Here is a 20,869-nt window from a genome sequence, read left to right as displayed (position 1 = left end):
ACAATACTTTCAAAAGAGAGAGCAATTAAGCTATGGACAACAGTTGAGGACCGGATTTGCATGGAGCTGGTCCCCCCTCCAAAAGGCTTTGTATTATGGTTTCTCCCATCAAGAGAGACATTGTACAATACAATTCTTTGAGTTCCTTCAAGACTAGCTAGTGCAATGAAGATGGAAGCTTCATACACCAAGCAAAACACTTAATCAAACACAACTTGAATTATCCCCGTTCTCAGACCCAAGACCTCACACACCTTCGAAGATGGTGAGAGCTAGCAGGGTATGAGAGTAGATTGAGAGGAAAAAGAAGTATCTTACGAGAAAGAAGTACATCTCCTCACATAATCACTCGTATTAGCATAGCTTAGCTTAGTAATTAGCTTGGTAGAGAAGATGAGCATGCATTGAAGCTTGGCTCTTGGTTGGATTTGCATCCACATGCCAAGAGAGTGTTGATGTAGGCTTCTATCTCACAAGCTTGGAGTAGGTGATGAGCTCTCCATTAAAGCTTGGGAGGAGATAGAGTATTTTCCCTTCACACATGGTCAAGTGTGAGAGTGTGTGTGTCAATGCCAAGCAAAAATCAGCCCCCTCTCTCTCTTGGGCGAGCCCTAGCTGCTAAGTTAGGCTGGCTTTTGCCTCATTGGACCTCCCCAGGTCAAGCCAATAGGGATTAAGCAGCATAAGTGACAGCCTTCTGACATGTGTCCCCCTTTCCCCTTTTGTGAGAGCTTTAGATAATTAAATAATTAAACTAAACCCTCATTGGACCCCTTTGCCTCCTGGCCAATAGGAATCAGGCAAGCCATGGGGCTCCTGAATGCTCATTGGACCCCTTGGGAGACTGCCCAATAGTCTTCTAGGACACTTAATTCTTATTGGTTTCTTTTATTAAATGTTTTTAAATTAATTAAACTAGATTTACTCTAACTTAATTCTCATTGGTCCACTTCAAGGGTCTTCCAATAGGAATTGAGCACACCTTGTGGGCATCTGGCCTAGGGAGCTGACATGTGTCCCTCATTCCCTTTGTGTAAAGGGAGCCTGTGTGTGTGTGTGTAGCTTTCTCTCTCATCCCCTAGCTTTGGGGCTCGCCCCCTCCCATGTAGGGATATGCAAAGACTTTTTGAGCTCACACTAAGCATCCAATTTTCCCTAGGGTTAACCTTTGGACACAACCTTTGAATTTTGGAACCTTAGCATTTTGGAAGTCTTAATGGGCTGAACCTTAGGGTCTTTTTGGCCCATTGTTTCACATGGCTCTTTTGCAGATGGCCCCCCCTTTGGATCCCTATTTTCCCTCCTTTGGATCCCTACTGTGGCCGGTCTGCTAACTTAACCAATATTCTAGCTTTTTCTCCCTTGGCACTTCCCCACATTAAATGATCAGTTTAATATGAGAAAATCATTTAGGAGAATTAGATATTGATTATTATGACAGTTAGGCGGTGAACTTCCTGGAAGAAGTTCAATTGCATGGTCGTCATTACCTCGTTTAGGAGGTAGCTCACAAGGGATGTCGTCAATAAAAACATCTTGAAACCCCTTGAGAAAATTGGATAACTCTAATTCCTTTTGGTTGCTTTTATTTTCTTTTGCTAAAGCATTAGGTTCATTTTGAGAATCTTTAACAAAAATCATGTACACGGAAATAGAGCTCTTATTGACTTGGTTAAAGCTGGTGTATGTACAATGGGGATGGTGTTACCCATCTCCTTAGCATCTATATACATGTCCTTTTCCCTGAACTTAAAGGAGATTCTCCTTTCAGGAAATTTAACATCGGCAGCCAGGCGGTCAAACCATGGTGCCCCTAGGATTACATCCTCATGCTTGAGAGGAGAGATAAAGAAGTCCTCTTTGTCCACATAGCCTTGGACATGAAGCCTCAATTTCCCAATTAAGGGAGTGACTGAAGCTTCTTGCCCCTTGAAGGCACTGTCTGCGGGTAGGATATCTCCCATCTCGTAGGATTGTATGCCTAGCTTGGTGGCTAACTCCATATATATGAAATTGTGAGTAGAACCAGTGTCAAAGAGAATAAAAGCATCATGTTCTCTTACCTTTCCCCAAGCATGGCATAAAGAAGATCCTTTGTGGTGAATTTGGTGAATCTCCTCCTCTTGGATTTCAACCAAGGAAGCTCTAGGAGGATCTTGGCGGTTGTTCTTTTGGGGACAAGCGCGGTACGCATGCCCTTGTTCGCCGCACTTGAAACACCGGTTATCTTTACGATAACGCTCAAGCTCTTCAGGAGAGAGTTTATTCTTTCCTTTGTAAACTCCCTTCTCTTTAGCTTTGTTGGAAGTGCCCTTAGGAGACTTTTGGACATTGTCCTTCCCCTTAGGCTCATTGGAACCCTTGTTTTCCGTGGGCTTATTATTTCGTTTACCCCCCGTTTGGAAATTGATTTGCGAGGCCACCATAGTATGGTGTATTACCGCCGATATGGTACGTGGCCTTTGGGAGTTGACATACTCCGCCATTTCTTCGGTTAAGCCCGCACAAAATTGTTGCTTTTGCTCTCCAAAATCCAACTTTTTGAAGACAGTGGCTTTGAGTTGTAGGTCCCAAAACTTGTCTACATATTTGTGGATAGATTCATTGGGAGAGAGCTTTAAGCTTCGTTATTCGGTGAGTACTTTGTCTTTGGCATCGGTGGCCAAAAACTGCTTCATAATGGAAGCTCTTAAAGCCTTCCATGTTCGTGGAGCTTCACCGTTGGCTCGTAGGCTAGACCACCATTGTCTGGCGGACTTTTGAAAGTGCATAGCTACATGGCGTAGCTTAGAGGACTCCGTGAAGCCCTCATCTCCAAACGCCGCATCGAATTGCTGGATAAAGGCCAAAACTTTGTCTGTAGCACCGAAGGTGCCATCATAGGTAAGGAAAGAGATGCTCTTCCCTCCCTCTTTGAATTTCTTCACCTTGGACGACCTCTTCCATGCGGCATAGGATTTCCTATGGCCTCTTCTTTTTTATGGTTCAAAATTTGCACCATCACTTTCTTCAGAAGATGAAGAATTTGAAGAAGGTGGAGAAGAGGGTGACCTCTTTCTCGCCTTTTTCTTGTCTTGATCTTTGTCGTCTTCACCATAGCTTTCATAAGAGGAAGAGGATGAAGAAGATGGAGAAGAGGGTGTCCTCTTTCTCGCCTTTTTCTTCTCTTGCTTTTTATCATCCCTCTTTGAATTATGGCGTGGAGAAGAGTGTGATGGTCTTCTCCGCTTTGGTGGTGATGGAGAGCGTTTAGCCCGCCGTCTTCGTGGAGCCATCTCCGCCGAGGTGGCGGGAGACTCGCTTCTTTCTCGTTCCTTCGGTGGAGGCTCTTGAGTTCTCCTTTGGGAAGGAGATGCATCATCAAGAAGTAAGTTCTTGAGCCCTTCATATGGATTCTCTTCTTCTTCCCGAATCGGAGAGAGACCTCTTTTGGTAGTCTCACAAGGAGGCTTCCTAGGTGTTCTCTCGTCATGGTGATGAGCTTGGAGAATCCCGTGAGCACGGAGCTGCTGTTGCACTTCACTTTGGAGAGATGGATTGCCCATGGCTTGTTGAAGCCTAGAAACTAGATAGTTAACAAGCATTGAAGCATCATTAGTAGCTTGCTCATGAGCAAAATCAAAGTTATCAACATTAATTTCACTCTCTTTACTATTGTCAGCCATTCTAACAACTTTTAGGTATAAACTTTTTAGGTGTACTTTGGCACTTCAAGCCCTAGTTGCTACTCCTCTTTACCCCTTTAGAAAAAGCACTCAAGCTACTGTACCCGCGGCTCGAATACCATTAATTGCAAGGAATAGAAGAGAGGGTCTTTCGACACCAAAACAGCACCGGCTCCTGTCAAGCTTCTAATAGCTCAATAGTGGTTAAGCCGTAGGCAAGCCCCGTAGGACTCCACTATTAAGACCATAGCTCTCGACGGTGATGCCCCGTTCACTGCACAAAGGCAGGCGCACTGCAAGGCTGAAAAAACCCTATTCTACTTACTCACAGGCAATTAATAATACCAACCATTTGTAGCTAGCTTGAGGACCTCCCTTCTTGAGCAAGAAAAGAGAAACCTTGAGCTCTGATACCAATGTAACATTTAATGGCCTAAAATCTTATGTATAGCGGAAATTAGCATGAACATAGTGGGCATTTCATTAGAATAGATTCCTAATGAGAATTACAAGAGTGCTTGGGTGGAGAGAGAGCAACAAAAAGCATAACACCTAGTTAGATAGCATCGACAATACTTTCAAAAGAGAGAGCAATTAAGCTATTGACAACAGTTGAGGACCGGATTTGCATGGAGCCGGTCCCCCCTCCAAAAGGCTTTGTATTATGGTTTCTCCCATCAAGAGAGACATTGTACAATACAATTCTTTGTGTTCCTTCAAGACTAGCTAGTGCAATGAAGATGGAAGCTTCATACACCAAGCAAAACACTTAATCAAACACAACTTGAATTATCCCCGTTCTCAGACCCAAGACCTCACACACCTTCGAAGATGGTGAGAGCTAGCACGGTATGAGAGTAGATTTAGAAGAAAAAGGAGTATCTTACGAGAAAGATGTACATCTCCTCACATAATCACTCATATTAGCATAGCTTAGCTTAGTAATTAGCTTGGTAGAGGAGATGAGCATGCATTGAAGCTTGGCTCTTGGTTGGATTTGCATCCACATGCCAAGAGAGTGTTGATGTAGGCTTCTATCTCACAAGCTTGGATTAGGTGATGAGCTCTCCATTAAAGCTTGGGAGGAGATAGAGTATTCTTCCTTCACACATGGTCAAGTGTGAGTGTGTGTGTGTCCATGCCAAGCAAAAATCAGCCCTCTCTCTCTCTTGGGCGAGCCCTAGCTGCTAATTAGGTCTGGCTTTTGCCTCATTGGACCTCCCCAGGTCAAGCCAATAGGAATTAAACAGCATAAGTGATAGCCTTTAGACATGTGTCCCCCTTTCCCCTTTTGTGAGAGCTTTAGATAATTAAATAATTAAACAAAACTCTCATTGGACCCCTTTGTCTCCTGGCCAATAGGAATCAGGCAAGCCATGAGGCTTCTGAATGCTCATTGGACCCTTTGGGAGACTGCCCAATAGTCTTCTAGGAGACTTATTTCTCATTGGTTTCTTTTATTAAATGTTTTTAAATTAATTAAACTACATTTACTCTAGCTTAATTCTCATTGGTCCACTTCAAGGGTCTTCCAATAGGAACTGGGCACACCTTGTGGGCATCTGGCCTAGGGAGCTGACATGTGTCCCTCATTCCCTTTGTGTAAAGGGAGCCTGTGTGTGTGTGTGTGGCTTTCTCTCTCATCCCCTAGCTTTGGGGCTCGCCCCCTCCCATGTAGGGATGTGCAAAGACTTTTAGGGCACACACAAAGCATCCAATTTTCCCTAGGTTTGACCTTTGGACTCAACCTTTGAATTTTGGAACCTTAGCATTTTGGAAGTCTTAATGGGCTGAACCTTAGGGTCTTTTTGGCCCATTGTTTCACATGGCTCTTTTGCAGATGGCCCCCCCTTTGGATCCCTATTTTCCCTCCTTTGGATCCCTACTGTGGCCGGTCTGCTAGCTTAACCAATATTCTAGCTTTTTCTCCCTTGGCACTTGCCCACATTAAATGATCAGTTTAATATGAGAAAATCATTTAGGAGAATTAGATATTGATTATTATGACATCTCCTCTTGGGTTCTTGTTAGGAAATAGGACGTAACTAAGTAGATATTAGAGTAGTTTACTTAATGGAGAGAGATAATTTTCACACCCTAGAGATTATAGAGAGTAGAGAGAGAGAGAGAGAACATGATATACGTGGTTCACCCAATGTGGGCTACATCCACGACAAAGCAGCCACTCAATGGATTTAGTACTTCAAAAAAAAAGTAGGTTACAAAGCGATTATACCCTTAATAGAGCTCCCGCCTTGCTTTATTCTCACCAACTCACACACACCTTGTTGAATCAACTTCACAATGCACCACAATATATTTTGTGTATAGAAGAGGCCTCCTTTTGTAGGCCAAAAGAGCTGCCCTCTCTCATGAGAGGCAGTTGTGTGTAGTTGCCCTTGTGTAGACAAGTCCAAGTTGGACTCTCCAATGCGCCCATGAGTGGCCGCCCTTGAGAAGACAAGTTCGCCTTGAAATCGGTCACCGGCCATCGGTATTAACTTTCAACCATCATACACCAGAAATTGACTACCCGCCATCATCCAAGAGGCCACCAGATCGACCATTTTTCGACCACTTTTCGGTCGTCATTTGCCCATAATATTCTCGAGAAAAAAGAATATTCCGGTGAAGATAGTCTCGAGCAAAGCTCAAGACTGGTCGCAAATTTTTGGTTTTTTGGGGAGTGAATTTTCTTCATGCACAATGACTTCTCCTCATAACAGGGGCCTTACAAATGTGCGTTTTTAATACAAAAATTACAAGGGGTAAATGAAGCTCCATACTCTCCACACCAAACCTATGACAACTTTCCATCCTAACTTCTTATCCTTGAATGCGATTGAAGATGAGCAAAAGCTCAACTTCTCCTTGTTGACTACCTTTGTAAACATGTCTGTAGGATTTTCACTTGTGTACACCATTCCTAGCTTTAGTTGTCCCTCTTCCAAAAGAGTGCGTATGAAGTGATATTCACCTCAATGTGCTTTTCCTTGAGTGAAAGACTGAATTCTTTGCAAGATGAATGGCGCTTTGACTATCAATGTACAAGACACAATTGTCTTTCTTGTATCCAAGCTCTTCCAAGGATCTGTGAAGCCACAAAATCTCTTGCTTGCCTCTGTCATTGCTACATATTTTGCTTCCGTGGTAGAAAGTGAGACTACTTTTTGTAGCTTTTAAGCCCAACATATTAATGTCCCTCCAACTATGAATACATAGCCAGTAGTGCTCCTTCAACTATCTTTGTCACCTACCATATCTGCATCATCATACCCTTGCAACAAAATATCAATACCTCCAAAATACAAATCATTTGTTGTTGTCCCTTTTAGATACCTAGGTATCCACTTCACAGCTTGCCAGTGCACTTTAATTGGATTGTCCACGAATCTACTTACAACTCCTGCATGTGCAATCTCTGGCCTTGTTCGTACCATTGCATACATTAGAGAACCTGCCACTACAATATATGGAACTTTAGACATATAGGCTATCTCCTCTTGTGTCTTTGGACACATATCCTTGCTTAGTTTAAAGTGACTAGCCAAAGACGTAGAAACCAATTTTGCATCTTGCATTGAAAACCTTTCTAGTACCTTCTTGATGTAATCCTCTTGAGATAGCTTTAGTGTCTTCTTTGTCTGATCCCTTGATATCTTCATACCAAGTATCCGCTTTGCAGCACCTAAATCTTTCATTGAAAAAGATTTAAACCATTCCTCTTTTAGGTATTTGATTTCCTGCATGTTAGAACTTGCAATCAGCATGTCATCAACATACAACATTAGGATGATGAGCTTCCGATCTCCCAAATTCTTTGTGTAGACGCAGTGATCTGGGTTTCAACTTTTGAATCCATGATCCAACATTCATTGATCGAACTTCAAATACCATTACCTTGATGCTTGCTTCAAACCATACAAGATCTTCTTTAATTTGTAAACCATTCTCCTTACCTTTTACTTTATATCCCTTTGGTTGAAGCATGTAAATTTTCTCCTCTAAGTAATTCCGTGAGGGAATGTCGTATTTACATCCATTTGCTCAAGATTTAAATCATGAGTAGCCACAAGGTTAAAGACAAGCCTAATTGAATTCATTTTTACAACAAGAGAAAATATTTCATTGAAGTCAATATATTTCTTTTGAGAAAACCCTTTTACCACAAGCTTGGACTTGTACCTTTTCTTCCCACCTTCTTTGTCCTTCGGCTTATACACCCATTTGTTTTGCAGTGCCCACTTATCTTTAGGCAACTCAATCAACCCTCATGTTTGCTTGCAGTATAATGAGTCCATCTCCACTTGGATGCTCTTCATCCATTCTTCTTCAGATACGTGATGCTGCATAGCCCACCTTCTTTGTCCTTCAACTTATACACCCATTTGTTTTGCAGTGCCCACTTATCTTTAGGCAACTCAATCAAATCTCATGTTTGCTTGCGATATAATGAGTTTATCTCCACTTGGATGCTCTTCATCCATTCTTCTTTGGATTCGTGCTGCTGCATGGCTTCTTCGTATGAGTTCAACTCTCTTGAATCTGAGATCAAGAGATGGTTGCAGGAAGGAACAAATCTTTCTGGAGGTCTACTTGCTCTCGTAGATCTTTGGCACATAGGTTGAGGCTTCTCATTTGGTTGACGTTGTTGCACGTTGTCACCGCTTGCACTCCTTGAGTCCACCACTATCAGCAAGCTCCATGTACTCATCACCTTTATCTTTTATTTGTTTTCTTTCCAAGTAATCTTTGTACATATTTTGTTCGTTGAAAATAACATCCCTACTTCTAAACATTTTAACATCTTCAGGATTCCATAGGCGATACCCAAAGTCAGCTTCTCCATAGCCAATGAAGAAACACTTTTTGGAATTTGCATTTAGATTTTACCTTAGGCTTTTATCTATGTGCATAAAAGCCTTGCACCCAAACACTTTGCATTTAGATTTGACCTTAGGCTTTTATCTATGTGCATAAAAGCCTTGCACCCAAACACTTTGAAAAATGCAAAATTCACCTGTTTACATTCCTATTGAGGTGGAGATGCCAGCTTTTAATCTGATGCTAAAGCTTGAAGATGACCCTAAAAATGCACTCAAGGAGAGGCTTCTACATTTGCAATACACACAATTAGACAGGTTCCTAGCTTTTGAGCATTATGAGCAGATCTTCAAGAACAATCAAGCAAAGGCAAATGAGAAGGTGAAGGACAAAGACATCAAGAAGGGTGACATGATGCTTCATTACAATAGTAAGCTTGATATAACTTTTCAAAAGAAGTTTCAAACCAAGTGGCAAGGTCCTTTCTTGGTCTTAAACAGGTTTCCAAATGGCACATATCGGCTTGTTGACTTGGATGGTACCCCACATAAAGCCTTCTTTTGAGTAATTTTTTCATCATGTGGCTAATGATGAAGATGAAATGAAGAGTCCCTCATCTGGTTTATAGGATCTCTTTATTATTGTTGATCATGAATTATCTAGCAGGCTGGGCTATGGAAAACTATGTTGGGTGCATTTTTGACACCCCGGTTTTTGTGAATATGTACATATGGACATGATGTATGATGTCAAAAGGGTGTGTGGGCTTTCTTTTTGTGGTTTCTTTTCTTATATAACTAAACTCATGTAAAAAATTAAAAAACTTTAGCCAAAGTTCATAAATTTGCAAGTTCTGGGTCGTTGTGCCTCTTTGATGCTTTTTGGTGCAGTTTTTTGCCCTCACCTTGCCTTCTTTGCATGTAGTCATACGGAGATAGCTCTATGCTCGCGTCAATTTTGCACATAGTGGCATGTAGAATTAATTTTTATCATCTTCAGCTTTCTTGCCAATCATTTTTTCAAGATTTCTTCCAAGCTTTAAGTACCCCGATTGGAGTTGTTCTCTTTAAGTTACGTCTAGTTCTCTGCAAGGTTATGGCTATGGTAGCCTAGTGGCAAATTATGTGCAGACAGATTGGGAGGGCATGTATCTATGAATTGTGGAGTTGATGTTAAAATTGTGGGTTTTTTATGTTCAATTGTGAAAGGGTAGACCCTTGTCTTCATATGCGTTGGTCGGTGTGTGTTGTAAATTCATAGGATCATGTAATCTTGACATGAATCGTGCTACTTTGACTTCCCGAGTCATTCCTGCTGGAGCATATTTGACAAGAGTCAAGAAATGTTGGTAATGGAACTTGAGGTCTCTAGTTTCTTGAGTGAAATTAAGAAATTCATTCATGCGATACAAATGATATACTTTGTCTTTATAGTTCTTCTTTAGTTGAGTCTTGAGATAATCAAAAGTTGTTGCATTAGGGTCAACATTATTCTTAGTACAATGGTCTCTCCACCAATGCTTGACCGTTTTGTTTAGTTTGAACTTAGCAATGATAACCTTGTTCTCTGCAAATGAATGAGCCAATCAAAGTTTTTATCCATACACTCAATCCAATCTTCAAGAACTTTTCTTGCATGTTTGCCTTCCCCACTAAAGTTCCTAGGTTGGACTTATACAGCATGCTATCGATGTTTCTATCAATGATTGTTTGTTGAGGTGCAATTGGCACATTATCATTTGCAGCCACCACATTTACTCTAGGAGGCATGGTAACTTACTGCACCATATCAACCAAAATCATTCTTAGTACAATATATCCCACTCTACTTGAAGTCCCTCTTAACAAAATAAAATAAACAGTTGAGAATAAGATAAGAGAGTAGAAGAAAAGAATAATGAATGAATTAATCAAGTCTACATCGCAAAAGTTTTGAGGTTCAAAATCTACAATATGTCTCATAAGTCCTTAATAAATTAAAATGGCTCTACTTTGTAGTAACCATTGTGACATCCTTCGAGTAATGGATCATAGTGGTCCCATTCTAGAAGTATTTTTGATGGGCTGTCCCAATAATCCTTCATGATCTTTGGATGAAACAATTTCTTTTTGGCAAGTGAGTCATATCACTCCTACTGAGTGAAATTTTGGTCACAGATACTCCCATCTCACTGTGAATTGCTGCATTTTTGTTATCGGAGTAGTTATCAAATAAACAAAGTCCTTGGTAAACTCATATGGTGTGTCCCATCCATCATTGCTTTGTATACTTGCATAATCTGCTAAGCATTGAGGTCAATTGTAGGTGTTGTACAAAATCTTTACATTGTGTGGGTTGTGAATTATGGATCTCCCAAACAAGTCAGAGAATAACTTCTAGGGTCTTGGGCTAAAGGAATGTTTGTCATTGGCTAGACACTAACGACCCCTACAATAAACAAGACAATATTGAATCATCCCATTGCCATTACTAAGGGAAGTATATTCCTAGCTATCTATGTTTCCTTCATTGGTCTCAGGGCAAGTTCATGAGCATCTATATACAACAATTGGTTGGTGACAATGATCTCCTTTCCTAGCTTGGACCACACCCACTCGATACTCCTCCCAAGTGAAGATTTATGCCATGGCGATCTGAATTTTGGGTTTCTAATGGCGTAATGGTACCATGCTTGAAATTTATTTGGCACGATACAATCCGTTGATAGTAACCTCTTCTTTTTTTCTCCATCGCACGTGGTCGTGATAAGCCATTGTACTTCCACTATGGTCTGAAGATGCTCATCCATTATAAGGTGAGAAAGTATATCCACCCATATCGCTGTAGGTAGAATGCCAGTCATCTACACACACACCCATCATTCAAGTTACTTAGAACTGATAAAACATATGTTAGAACTCAAAGATTATAATTTTAATACAATTTAAATCATATCAAAATTGAAATTTTCCAATTATATATGATAAAAGGTTACATGCTACTTCGAGGAAGGTGAAAAAATACAAAAAGTTCCAATGAACCAATTTGTGGTTCCTACAATCAAGGTTCTGCCCTTGTATTTACTTACATCTTGGGTTTCAAAGTATAGAACTTTTACTTGTGCAGTGAGATTTACATCCTCTTTCTCATACCATTCTTCTCCTTGAGAGGTATCTATCGGTGGTAATGCATGAAACCAATTTACATGGGTGTGTCATTCATTGACATCATCAATACAAAACTACATACTTGGGTTCACCACCATTGCATATGCTTGAGAAAAATCCCAAACACATCTAGGCTTCTCATAGTCATCGAAAGTGATAGTGACATTGTGAGGATTGAAGTTAAGGATAGGTCCATAGACTCTACTAAGCCAATCTTGAGGTACATAATAGAATCCATTGCTGCTATTTGACTTCTTCCAGACTCGGATTATGATTTTCTCACAGAATCCATATCTTTGATTGAGCATTAGTGTATTTATACTAAATATAATTTTACAATGTGGTATATCAAGGAGTAAGCATAGATAAAAAAACATATCCTTGTACTTTGATATCGCCCTCCTAAATCTTCTCCTTGATCCATAGATGTGGGTCGACTATGTATCTATGAGGCACTTGGGTTCGGTGTTCAAGTTGTGCTTTGACACACAATTCCCATGCTACATAGGTGTTTGGAACAAGATAATCTCTAGTTCCCTTTGAAGCTCAAACCACTTTAACTCCCCAATGAACACTGAATCCAACCACATAGTTGAAAAAGAAATTCCACGTAAAATCACTTGGGACTTCATCTAGATGGTTAAAAGATCCACCTAAAAACAAGACAAGGAGAGATAAGTGTTAACTGAGTCAACGTCGTCAGTTAACAGGAGCTGCTAAAGACCAAAGACGTACGGATGCACATCAAGGATGAATACAAAGAAGCAATGAAGATTGGAGTTACACATTTTCCACGTTTTCCCAAAATGGTCACGTATTGTAAATTCCTGAATTATTTCAAGCCATTGTTATATTTTAATGTGTTACGGGATCAATGGCAGGTCCAAGCTGTAAAGAATAGGTCAATTATTGTGCATAGGTTGCAGATTCAGTAAGTGGTGGAGTCCTAAAGGCCTTGGGCGCCCGGATGTTGCATTATTTTACCCTAGGTATGTAAGGTAGTATGTAAAAGAAATTGGGGTTCTCAAGCTCATTTGTTGAGAGAACTCTTTGGTGAGAGCTCTTGAGGTCTGTGGCTATGGAGTCCTTGAGCTTCTCCTTGCTCATGAGACTTGATTAACACTCATCAATGATACATTCTCTTTCACTATGCCTCTCTCATGCTTCTTATGATTAATCGCCTATGATGCTTAGATTAATTAGATCATAACTAATTAGTGGTTAATCCCTCTCTAATCTTGCATGATTGCCCTCTTTTGTTTGTGTATGCATGTAGGTTTGATTGGAGTGTGGTGCTTGATAGATCTATATGTGTGTGCTTGCGATTAGTGTGTTGCATGATAGGATTATTGTTGTGTGCGTCTTGAAATCTTAGTGTGTGTGATTGGGTTGATTAGAGGTGAAGAGAAGTGGATGTGGAGATTTCCCTTCATTGTGGCTTATCTCCTCCATAGGCTGAGAAGCTCACCTCATAGAGTTAACCATTTGTGTTTCCATGATTAGCTCACTAATCGTGTGAGTGTTTCCATGCCCTAGCCGCGTAGCTCATCCCTCCAGATTGATAATTTTATTGTTCATTGGATATATTGCAACGATGGAGCCCCCAACAAAAGGACATGTATACCAAAACTGAGTGTATGCTCTTTATTCAAAATTTGATTTTTATGATATATTACAATGTTATTGATGTTTTGGGGTTAACTCTCTAAATACTCTTTTAACTCTCATGAGTGGATATTCCCTTAGACATCCCACACTACAATGTGGTCTGTAGTTATCTTCTAGTTTTTTTTTCCTATGATAGCTACAAGTGCTTCAAACTTCTTGGGAACCTTGGTACTCCTTAGCAACTGCGAGTGCATTGCCAAGTAGTAGTACATATCTTCTAGGCCCAGCCACATCCTCAGTTGAAGTAGTCTAAGTCTGGCAAACCAATCCCTCAAGCTATCATCAATATAGATAAAGAATTAGCAGAAATATTCTTGATGATGAGTAAGGTAACTATGGTCAACACTCTTCCAAGAAGTCGTGATTCCTGGCATTACAAAGACTTTGGTCTCGATCTCTAGGTAAAAGAGTTCTTTCGCATCCCTCCATAACCGCGTAGCCATATTGTTGAATACTATGGCCAAAACCTCGTTCCCCTTGCTAAAGCATTCACGTCACCTTAGGAGCCATTTTTTACTACAAAACAAACATTCAAAGAAATTATTTAATATAGTTATTGAACACTTCAATCACTTCATCATAACTCAAGACCACATGAACCCATACAAGAAGACAAGTCAAGTAGGTATCACCAATCAAAGTCACTCATAGATGCATCATGAATACAACATTCTTTCTCAAATAGCATGCATAAATGTGTGCATGATGCATAATTAATCCAATTAGTATCAAGCTTTAAGCTATTCCCATAACAAACCCATAACCTTAGCTCAAACCTTGAGATGTAATACCAAATTAGAGATACCCCTCCCGAGGGGTCTATGCAAAAAACACAATTTAAACTTTTATATAATTTTAGATATACAATTTCAATATACATCCGAGTTGTGAAAGCGTTTGTATAGCGGAGGAGTTCTCAGTGCTTGACCTAGCATGGGGCTTATGCGATGAGCTGGTCTACATCCAGAGGCACCTAGCGACTAGTGCTTTCTCTGAATGGATGGTATGAATGAAAGCGCACTCAAGAAAAAATAACATTGTGGAGGGTGAATATATGTATACATCACATTGCAAGGGGGGGGGGGGGGGGGGGAGAGAGAGAGAGAGAGAGAGAGAGAGAGAGAGAGAGAGAGTACTGGAGGGTGAAATAAAGTGTGTAAAGACACATGATAATGATAATAGAGAATCTTTAAATGCCACATTTAAATTAAAAATTCAATCATGATGATTAATGCAATAACAAAATCTGGGTATACCATAACATCAAAAATATAAAATGACTAGTAGAGCATTGGACCTTGTGTAGGGATCGATTGGTCTATCCATCCACTTCCACTCTACTATGAACATAGAGCATTTCAATTCACTGGGAGCGATCCAGAGTACCTCCAACCTACCTAAGCCAGAAATGGGCTGGGGCCGCTTTGTCTCACTCTATGAACTCAAGCTCTGAAAGGATCTCAAATACCAGCAGGTGGTAAGGTATCAGCACCAACTATACCAGTTTAGGCACCACACCTCTTTGATGCCCAGCATCATGTGTTCAGGCAAATCCAAGGTAAGATCCCCAATGCGTTAGCCATGTAGGTTGTTCAACCCCCGACGTGCTAACCGTGTAGATGAGCCTAATAAAAAAGAAGACCTACGAAACATCCTTGATCCAGCAAGGCCCCACATCTTCGACCCTTTTGTCTAAGGATAAGCGATGTCCTAGTCTTGTAGAGACGCTCCTATGAGAAACATAACACATGATTCCAATCACAATAGCATCCATCATATACACAAATGATCCTTTCCAAGTAGTTAGACTGTACACAGTCTCTACCCTTACATGCCCACCATAAACCATCAAAACCACTTCATGTTCCAATTCAAATCATAAACCATAATGCAATCACATCACATGGGTGAGCACTCTACCCAACTCATGGTGATGCACATCCAGTCCTGCAAAACCACTTTAGTACATATCATGGCTGCAATAATTTTAGCAGCACATCCATATCCCAAAAAACACCCAAGAGCCACACCGGCTTCCACCATCAAAAAACACAACCATAATCCATAAGGTATCTCAGCCCTTGATCATAAACCATATTCCGTACCGAACCAACTCCCACACTTGGAGTTTGACATATCCACTGCAATCAAACTGATCCCACACACATGGTTCTTAAGACATGAAAATTTTACGCATAAAATAAGTCCAACCGGAAACTAAACATGATATCAAAATCCAATTTTGATAGTACCCAATCATCCGTAAGTGTTGCACTATGATCACACCTCATAGAGCTAGTTTTGACCTAGAAGGGTAGAAAGCAATATACACATGCACATGAGACATCCACATCCATCCGTGAGATACCATACACATCATTCCATCAACATAAACATAATGCAAAACAGCCCCGTCACTTTGTTCAACCATAAACTATAACATCACCTTTATGCAAAAAACAACTTTTTTGCCATTTTTAGGTGCATGCATAACACACAAATGAAAGTATTTAATCTTAAACCAATGCATCAATCTCAGCCCTATAATATATACTAACACGTTATCACATCACTTTGCCCATATGAGACTCATGCAATAAACGGAAATACGAAAAGAAACCCACTTTATTCATATCTGTCTGTATAGTTTGAGTTGGATAACATATAAATTTATGAACATCAAAACAATTGAAATCAACTCACTAAAACAACCCATAAATCATATATGAACAGCTCATCCAACTCACAACGCCATACGGTACTCCCCCTTGATAGTATCCCTACACGCGTAGGTAACCTCGGACATGAAATAGTAGAACTAAGTAATTTTTCTCATCCGATGAATCCACATAGTGGTTCTCAAAGCAGCATGGGGTCCAAAATTTTGACAGTGCAGTGGACAGCAAGCTGTTTTTTGACCATAACTCTTAGCTCGTGCAATATTTTCACATGACACCTAGGAGAAAGAATGTTTTAAATAATGTGTTTTTATCTCTGGTTTAAATGGTTTGACCTGATTCATAGAGATTTGTGAGATATGGCCAAAACAGTGTTCCTACCGCCTACGTGACGTAAAACGATAAGCACTTTTTATGTACACATGTGACCATAAACACATTGTTTGCATAAATCAACATGCTAAACATGATGAAATGATCATGGAGCAACCTCATACACACTTTGAAATTCCATACATGCCCTCGTATATGAAAAAGCAACCACTGAGAGGGTAGCTACTTAGAAAACGACATAGAGAGAGAGAGAGAGAGAGATGATGGCTATGGAGTTTAGAGTTTCTTACCATCCTTTAAAATTGATTACAAGCTATCAAGAGGCTTATTTCTTTGCCGCAAGAGAGCGGTGATGAAACCTAAGTAGAGGTTTTCACCACGAAGTCGTTGGAGAGCTCGCACACCGTGAAAAGAGAAGAGAAGATAGTAAGCAAGTAGAGAGAGAATGTCCTTCTTCCCACAAACTAGAGAGAAGATCTTATGGAGATGGTGATGGAGAGCTTGCACCACTCCACATAATATATACGTATGTTTGTGCAATATTTAGATGCAACTATCGGCACTGAAAATTGAGGCATGCAGGTCAATTTATAGGTGTTCTGCCAAGCCAGAGTGATGCTCAAGGCAGGCAGGTAGTGCTACCTCTCCTGCTAGGAATAGTTGCATGCTTTTGGGCACTTTGCTAAAAACATGGCATAGATTTTGACAGTGGACTCTCCCACTTACCATTCAATTTTCACAGTAAAAATTGACTATCTAGCTAGCATCCCGATAACTAGTGTGATTGTGACTAGACTATGCTACATTGTGATGCCCCGAGCATGGTGGTTCTTGATGTAGTGGGAGCTTGAGGAGAGTTTTGTGTTGCCTTGTGTGAGTCATCTTATGCTTAGCAACTTGAGCCTTTTTCATGAGACCACTCAACCAACATCATAAGAGTCCACCCAATGCCATGCCTTGCTTTTAGAGATCTTCGTGACAAAAAACATGCATGAGTTCAACATTGGTGATTTGTACAATAAACAAGATTTCTAATATATATTGTACTATTTTGCAAGTATTTCTATCTAGCTTGTGTTTTCATAAAGGCATTGTGCCTTTGCTTGGGTCGGACGTTCGATGTTCGGCCACCCACTGACCACACTAACCTTATTCTTTATATACCAAAGAATAAGGAGTTCCTCACATCCTGGAGGTTTGCTCCACCCACACAGCACGGTCTTGCTTCTCCCCTTCCCCGCATGCATTGCACCACACTACGCACATAGGTATCCATGCACGGGTGCACTCACAAGTGATATTATAGCTTTGGCTTCGTTATGGTTGCAGTGTTACAAAGAAGTGAGCTTTTGGCTATGGTGATCTTGCTTTTGGTGGGAGCTTGAGTTTGGTGAGCAACCACCAGATTTGTGCTCATGGAAGCTTGAGAACATTCCCAAGCTTGAGAAGAGAGTGTACTGCAAGTGTGTATGTCTTTTTTTGCCAACCATATTCATAGGAAGAATGCAGATATGCATTTCTATAGGTCAATTTTTGGGCTCCAAAATAGTGTTTTTTGCATAATCCTTTGCATACAGAAAGATATTCTTGCAAGGTCAGAGTGTAAATTGGGGTTTTGACATAATTCAAATGCGATGGTGATGTCCATTTGGACTGATTTTGACTCTCTAAAATTTCTACAACAGTAGCCTATGGTTTTTGTATTGTTGGAGTTCTCTTCATACCATTTTTGCCGCCAGATTTTGTTTGTTGTGCATCAAGGATTCCGCACATGATTTGTTCTTAAGTGTGAGAGTTGTATTGGCAGTAGGTTTTCTCTCAAGTGGGAGTATATGATGCATATTGAATGCAAACATGGCTTATATGCATGGTCATATGTGAATATCTTCGTGAGCATTTGCCAGACACGGTTTGTATAGATTTTGTGCATGTTTTGAGTGCGGTTTAATGTGCATTTTGTTGCTCATTATTTTGAGTGGTCAATTGTTGTTGGTTATTTGGGTTTGATAGTCATTTTATTGCCAAAACTTTGGTAATTTTTTCCCATTACTTTTATGCACATGATTTGATGTAGTTTAGGCTATGATTGCAGGTTGCACTCAAGGCTTTCGTGCTATGTTTTTTGTAGATGGGAGATTAGTGCATGTATGCCTCAATACCACACTCAGTGTGTTGGCAATTAGCTCACAGGTTTTGCAATGCCTTGTGCAACATGTATAGAGCCCGTGTATTGACATTGCGGGAGCTTTATGCTCATTAATTTTGATTGAGGGATTCTTGGATTGTTTGCCATTGTGTTTGGAATTGTTTATCTCCTTGTTTTTTGGTGGCATTTTTCTCCAGCTACAGAGGATATTGTGCCTATTTTTTGTCAGGTTTTATGTGTTTTGTGATAGGTGTGTTTTAGCCAAGTTTTGGCTTGTGCCTATGCGGATGGTCATTTTGCTTGTGCTCTGATTGGTCACAATAATTTATGCATGATTGGTTCTTGGTTTTGGTAAAGGTTTTGCTCTTTATGCGATATTTTCCATAGTTTTGGTAGTAGGTTTTGATCAGTTGGTTTTCTTTTGCATTGTGTTGAGCGGTTATGCTCTTGTGGACAATGTATTTACACTTTGTGTAGGTTAATCTATAGAATTTTTGTGTGCTCAGTTATGGCATCTTATAGTGACAGTTCATCATTGAATACACACGTTGTTGTGCCAGATAGATCTTAGAGGCATAGACATGTGGTTTGCTAGCATTGTGACAGACCAGGACACATGAGGAGATGTTGTTTTAGGCGTTGGAAACATTGGAGGATTCCATTGGTTGTTGTTGAGAGTACGAGTGTGGTAGACACTCCTATTTTCGCACGTTCACATGGACATGCATGGACTTTGTCTCACAATGGGCAGCTGGACAGCAGTGCTTTATGCCAAGTTACTCCTCGCAGGGAGTGGTTTAGCACGTTTTCAGCTTTGAGACAGGATAGAGTTCATGTTGTGGGTGACAATCATTTTCACTTTGCCAGTGGGAGTATGCTTGTGCTCCATGATGTTCAATGTGTGTGATTCTCGTAGGAGTTTGATCTCCATCTTGTAGCTATGGGTGTCAAGTTCAGTTGAGTGATGAGTCTTACTTGATGAGAAGAGTTGGCTTGTGATAGAGCGTGGTGCTCGTTCTACTCTTATCTATGTTCTTGGTATTAGAGATGTCATAATCTTTGTGAATCCGTGGCCATCACAGATATTCGCAGTCTAGTCAAGTACGCTTTGCTAATGAGCAATGTGACACTTCACTATTGTGCATGCAGGGTTTGACGATAGAGATGTAGAGCAAGATAGATTTTTCAGTACAGGACTAGAGCAGTCATCAGTGGTGGTGACAGATTTTGATGATTAGCAGTTGGGGAGCAGAGCAATGAGTCACTTGTGCGAGATGGCATAGTCTCAATTACGTTACAGTCATGTCAATGAGAGACTAGACACATGTCTTTCATGGATGAGCTCTAGAGTGTTGTGCATGACATGTCTGTAGATGTAGAGTTAGAGTGTCCATGCTCTAGCGAGACACCGCAGATTGATCCTCTTAGACAGAGATGCCCCCTACCACGGACATTAGCGATATGGAGTTCTTTGATATGCTCATGCTAGAGGCTGATGAGTTGATGCTAGGACACATAGTTCTACATATGGATGAGAGGGATGTAGTCATCCCAATGTTGACCACAATGCATCCATACACAATGAGTAGTTCTAATGATGCAATGCATGCAAATAGTGCAAGGGAGGTTAGTATAACTAGGTTTGTGTAGATTTTTTCAACGTTTGGGCATCTCATGTATGACCTACTAATGTTGAGGCCTGACTTAACAGCTGCAATGGGAGCATTTGTAGCAGGGATTATCAATCGTACGGTGAATAACACTAGCATGATGCATCATGGAGCTATGCAGACCATACAGAGTTGATTTACATGTAGGCTCTAGCGTGGATACGCACGCTCGCCTATCAATAGAGCCAATATGGCTACATGTAGATCAATTAAGCAAGCTAGTGTGTGTAGGTTGAGAGAGTCTCTCGCCTATTTTCTTGTAAACACTAGTTGTTTAGCTAGTAGCACCCACTTATTGGCACATTCGCCTTTAAGTGGGAGATTGTTGGGGTAAAGGCGTTGTGCCTTTTCTCAGGGCTGGACGTTCGATGTTAGGCCGTCTAGTGACCACACTAACCTTATTTGTTACCTAGCAAAGAATAAGGATCTCCACACATCTTGAAGGTTTGCTCAACCCACACAGCATGGTCTTGCTTCTCCCCTTCTCCGCACACATTGCACCGCACCACACTACGTACACATGTATCCGTGCACAAGCGCACTCACAACTTGAACTAAAAGATGTGAAAATATACATTCCTGTGAGATTATCCACATCAAATAACCATGGATTTGAAGCACCAATGTGCAAGATACGATAAAGAAGGTTGACAGAGACAGTCATGTATAAGCTCCACCATGTCACAGATTAGAAGGTTAGGTAAGTTTTGAGAGAGAGAGAGAGAGAGAGAGAGTGCAC

Source organism: Adiantum capillus-veneris, chromosome 25, assembly GCF_014529385.1.
Source record: "Adiantum capillus-veneris isolate H3 chromosome 25, ASM1452938v2, whole genome shotgun sequence".
Classification (NCBI taxonomy): Eukaryota; Viridiplantae; Streptophyta; class Polypodiopsida; order Polypodiales; family Pteridaceae; genus Adiantum; species Adiantum capillus-veneris.
This window is presented reverse-complemented; position numbering follows the sequence as displayed.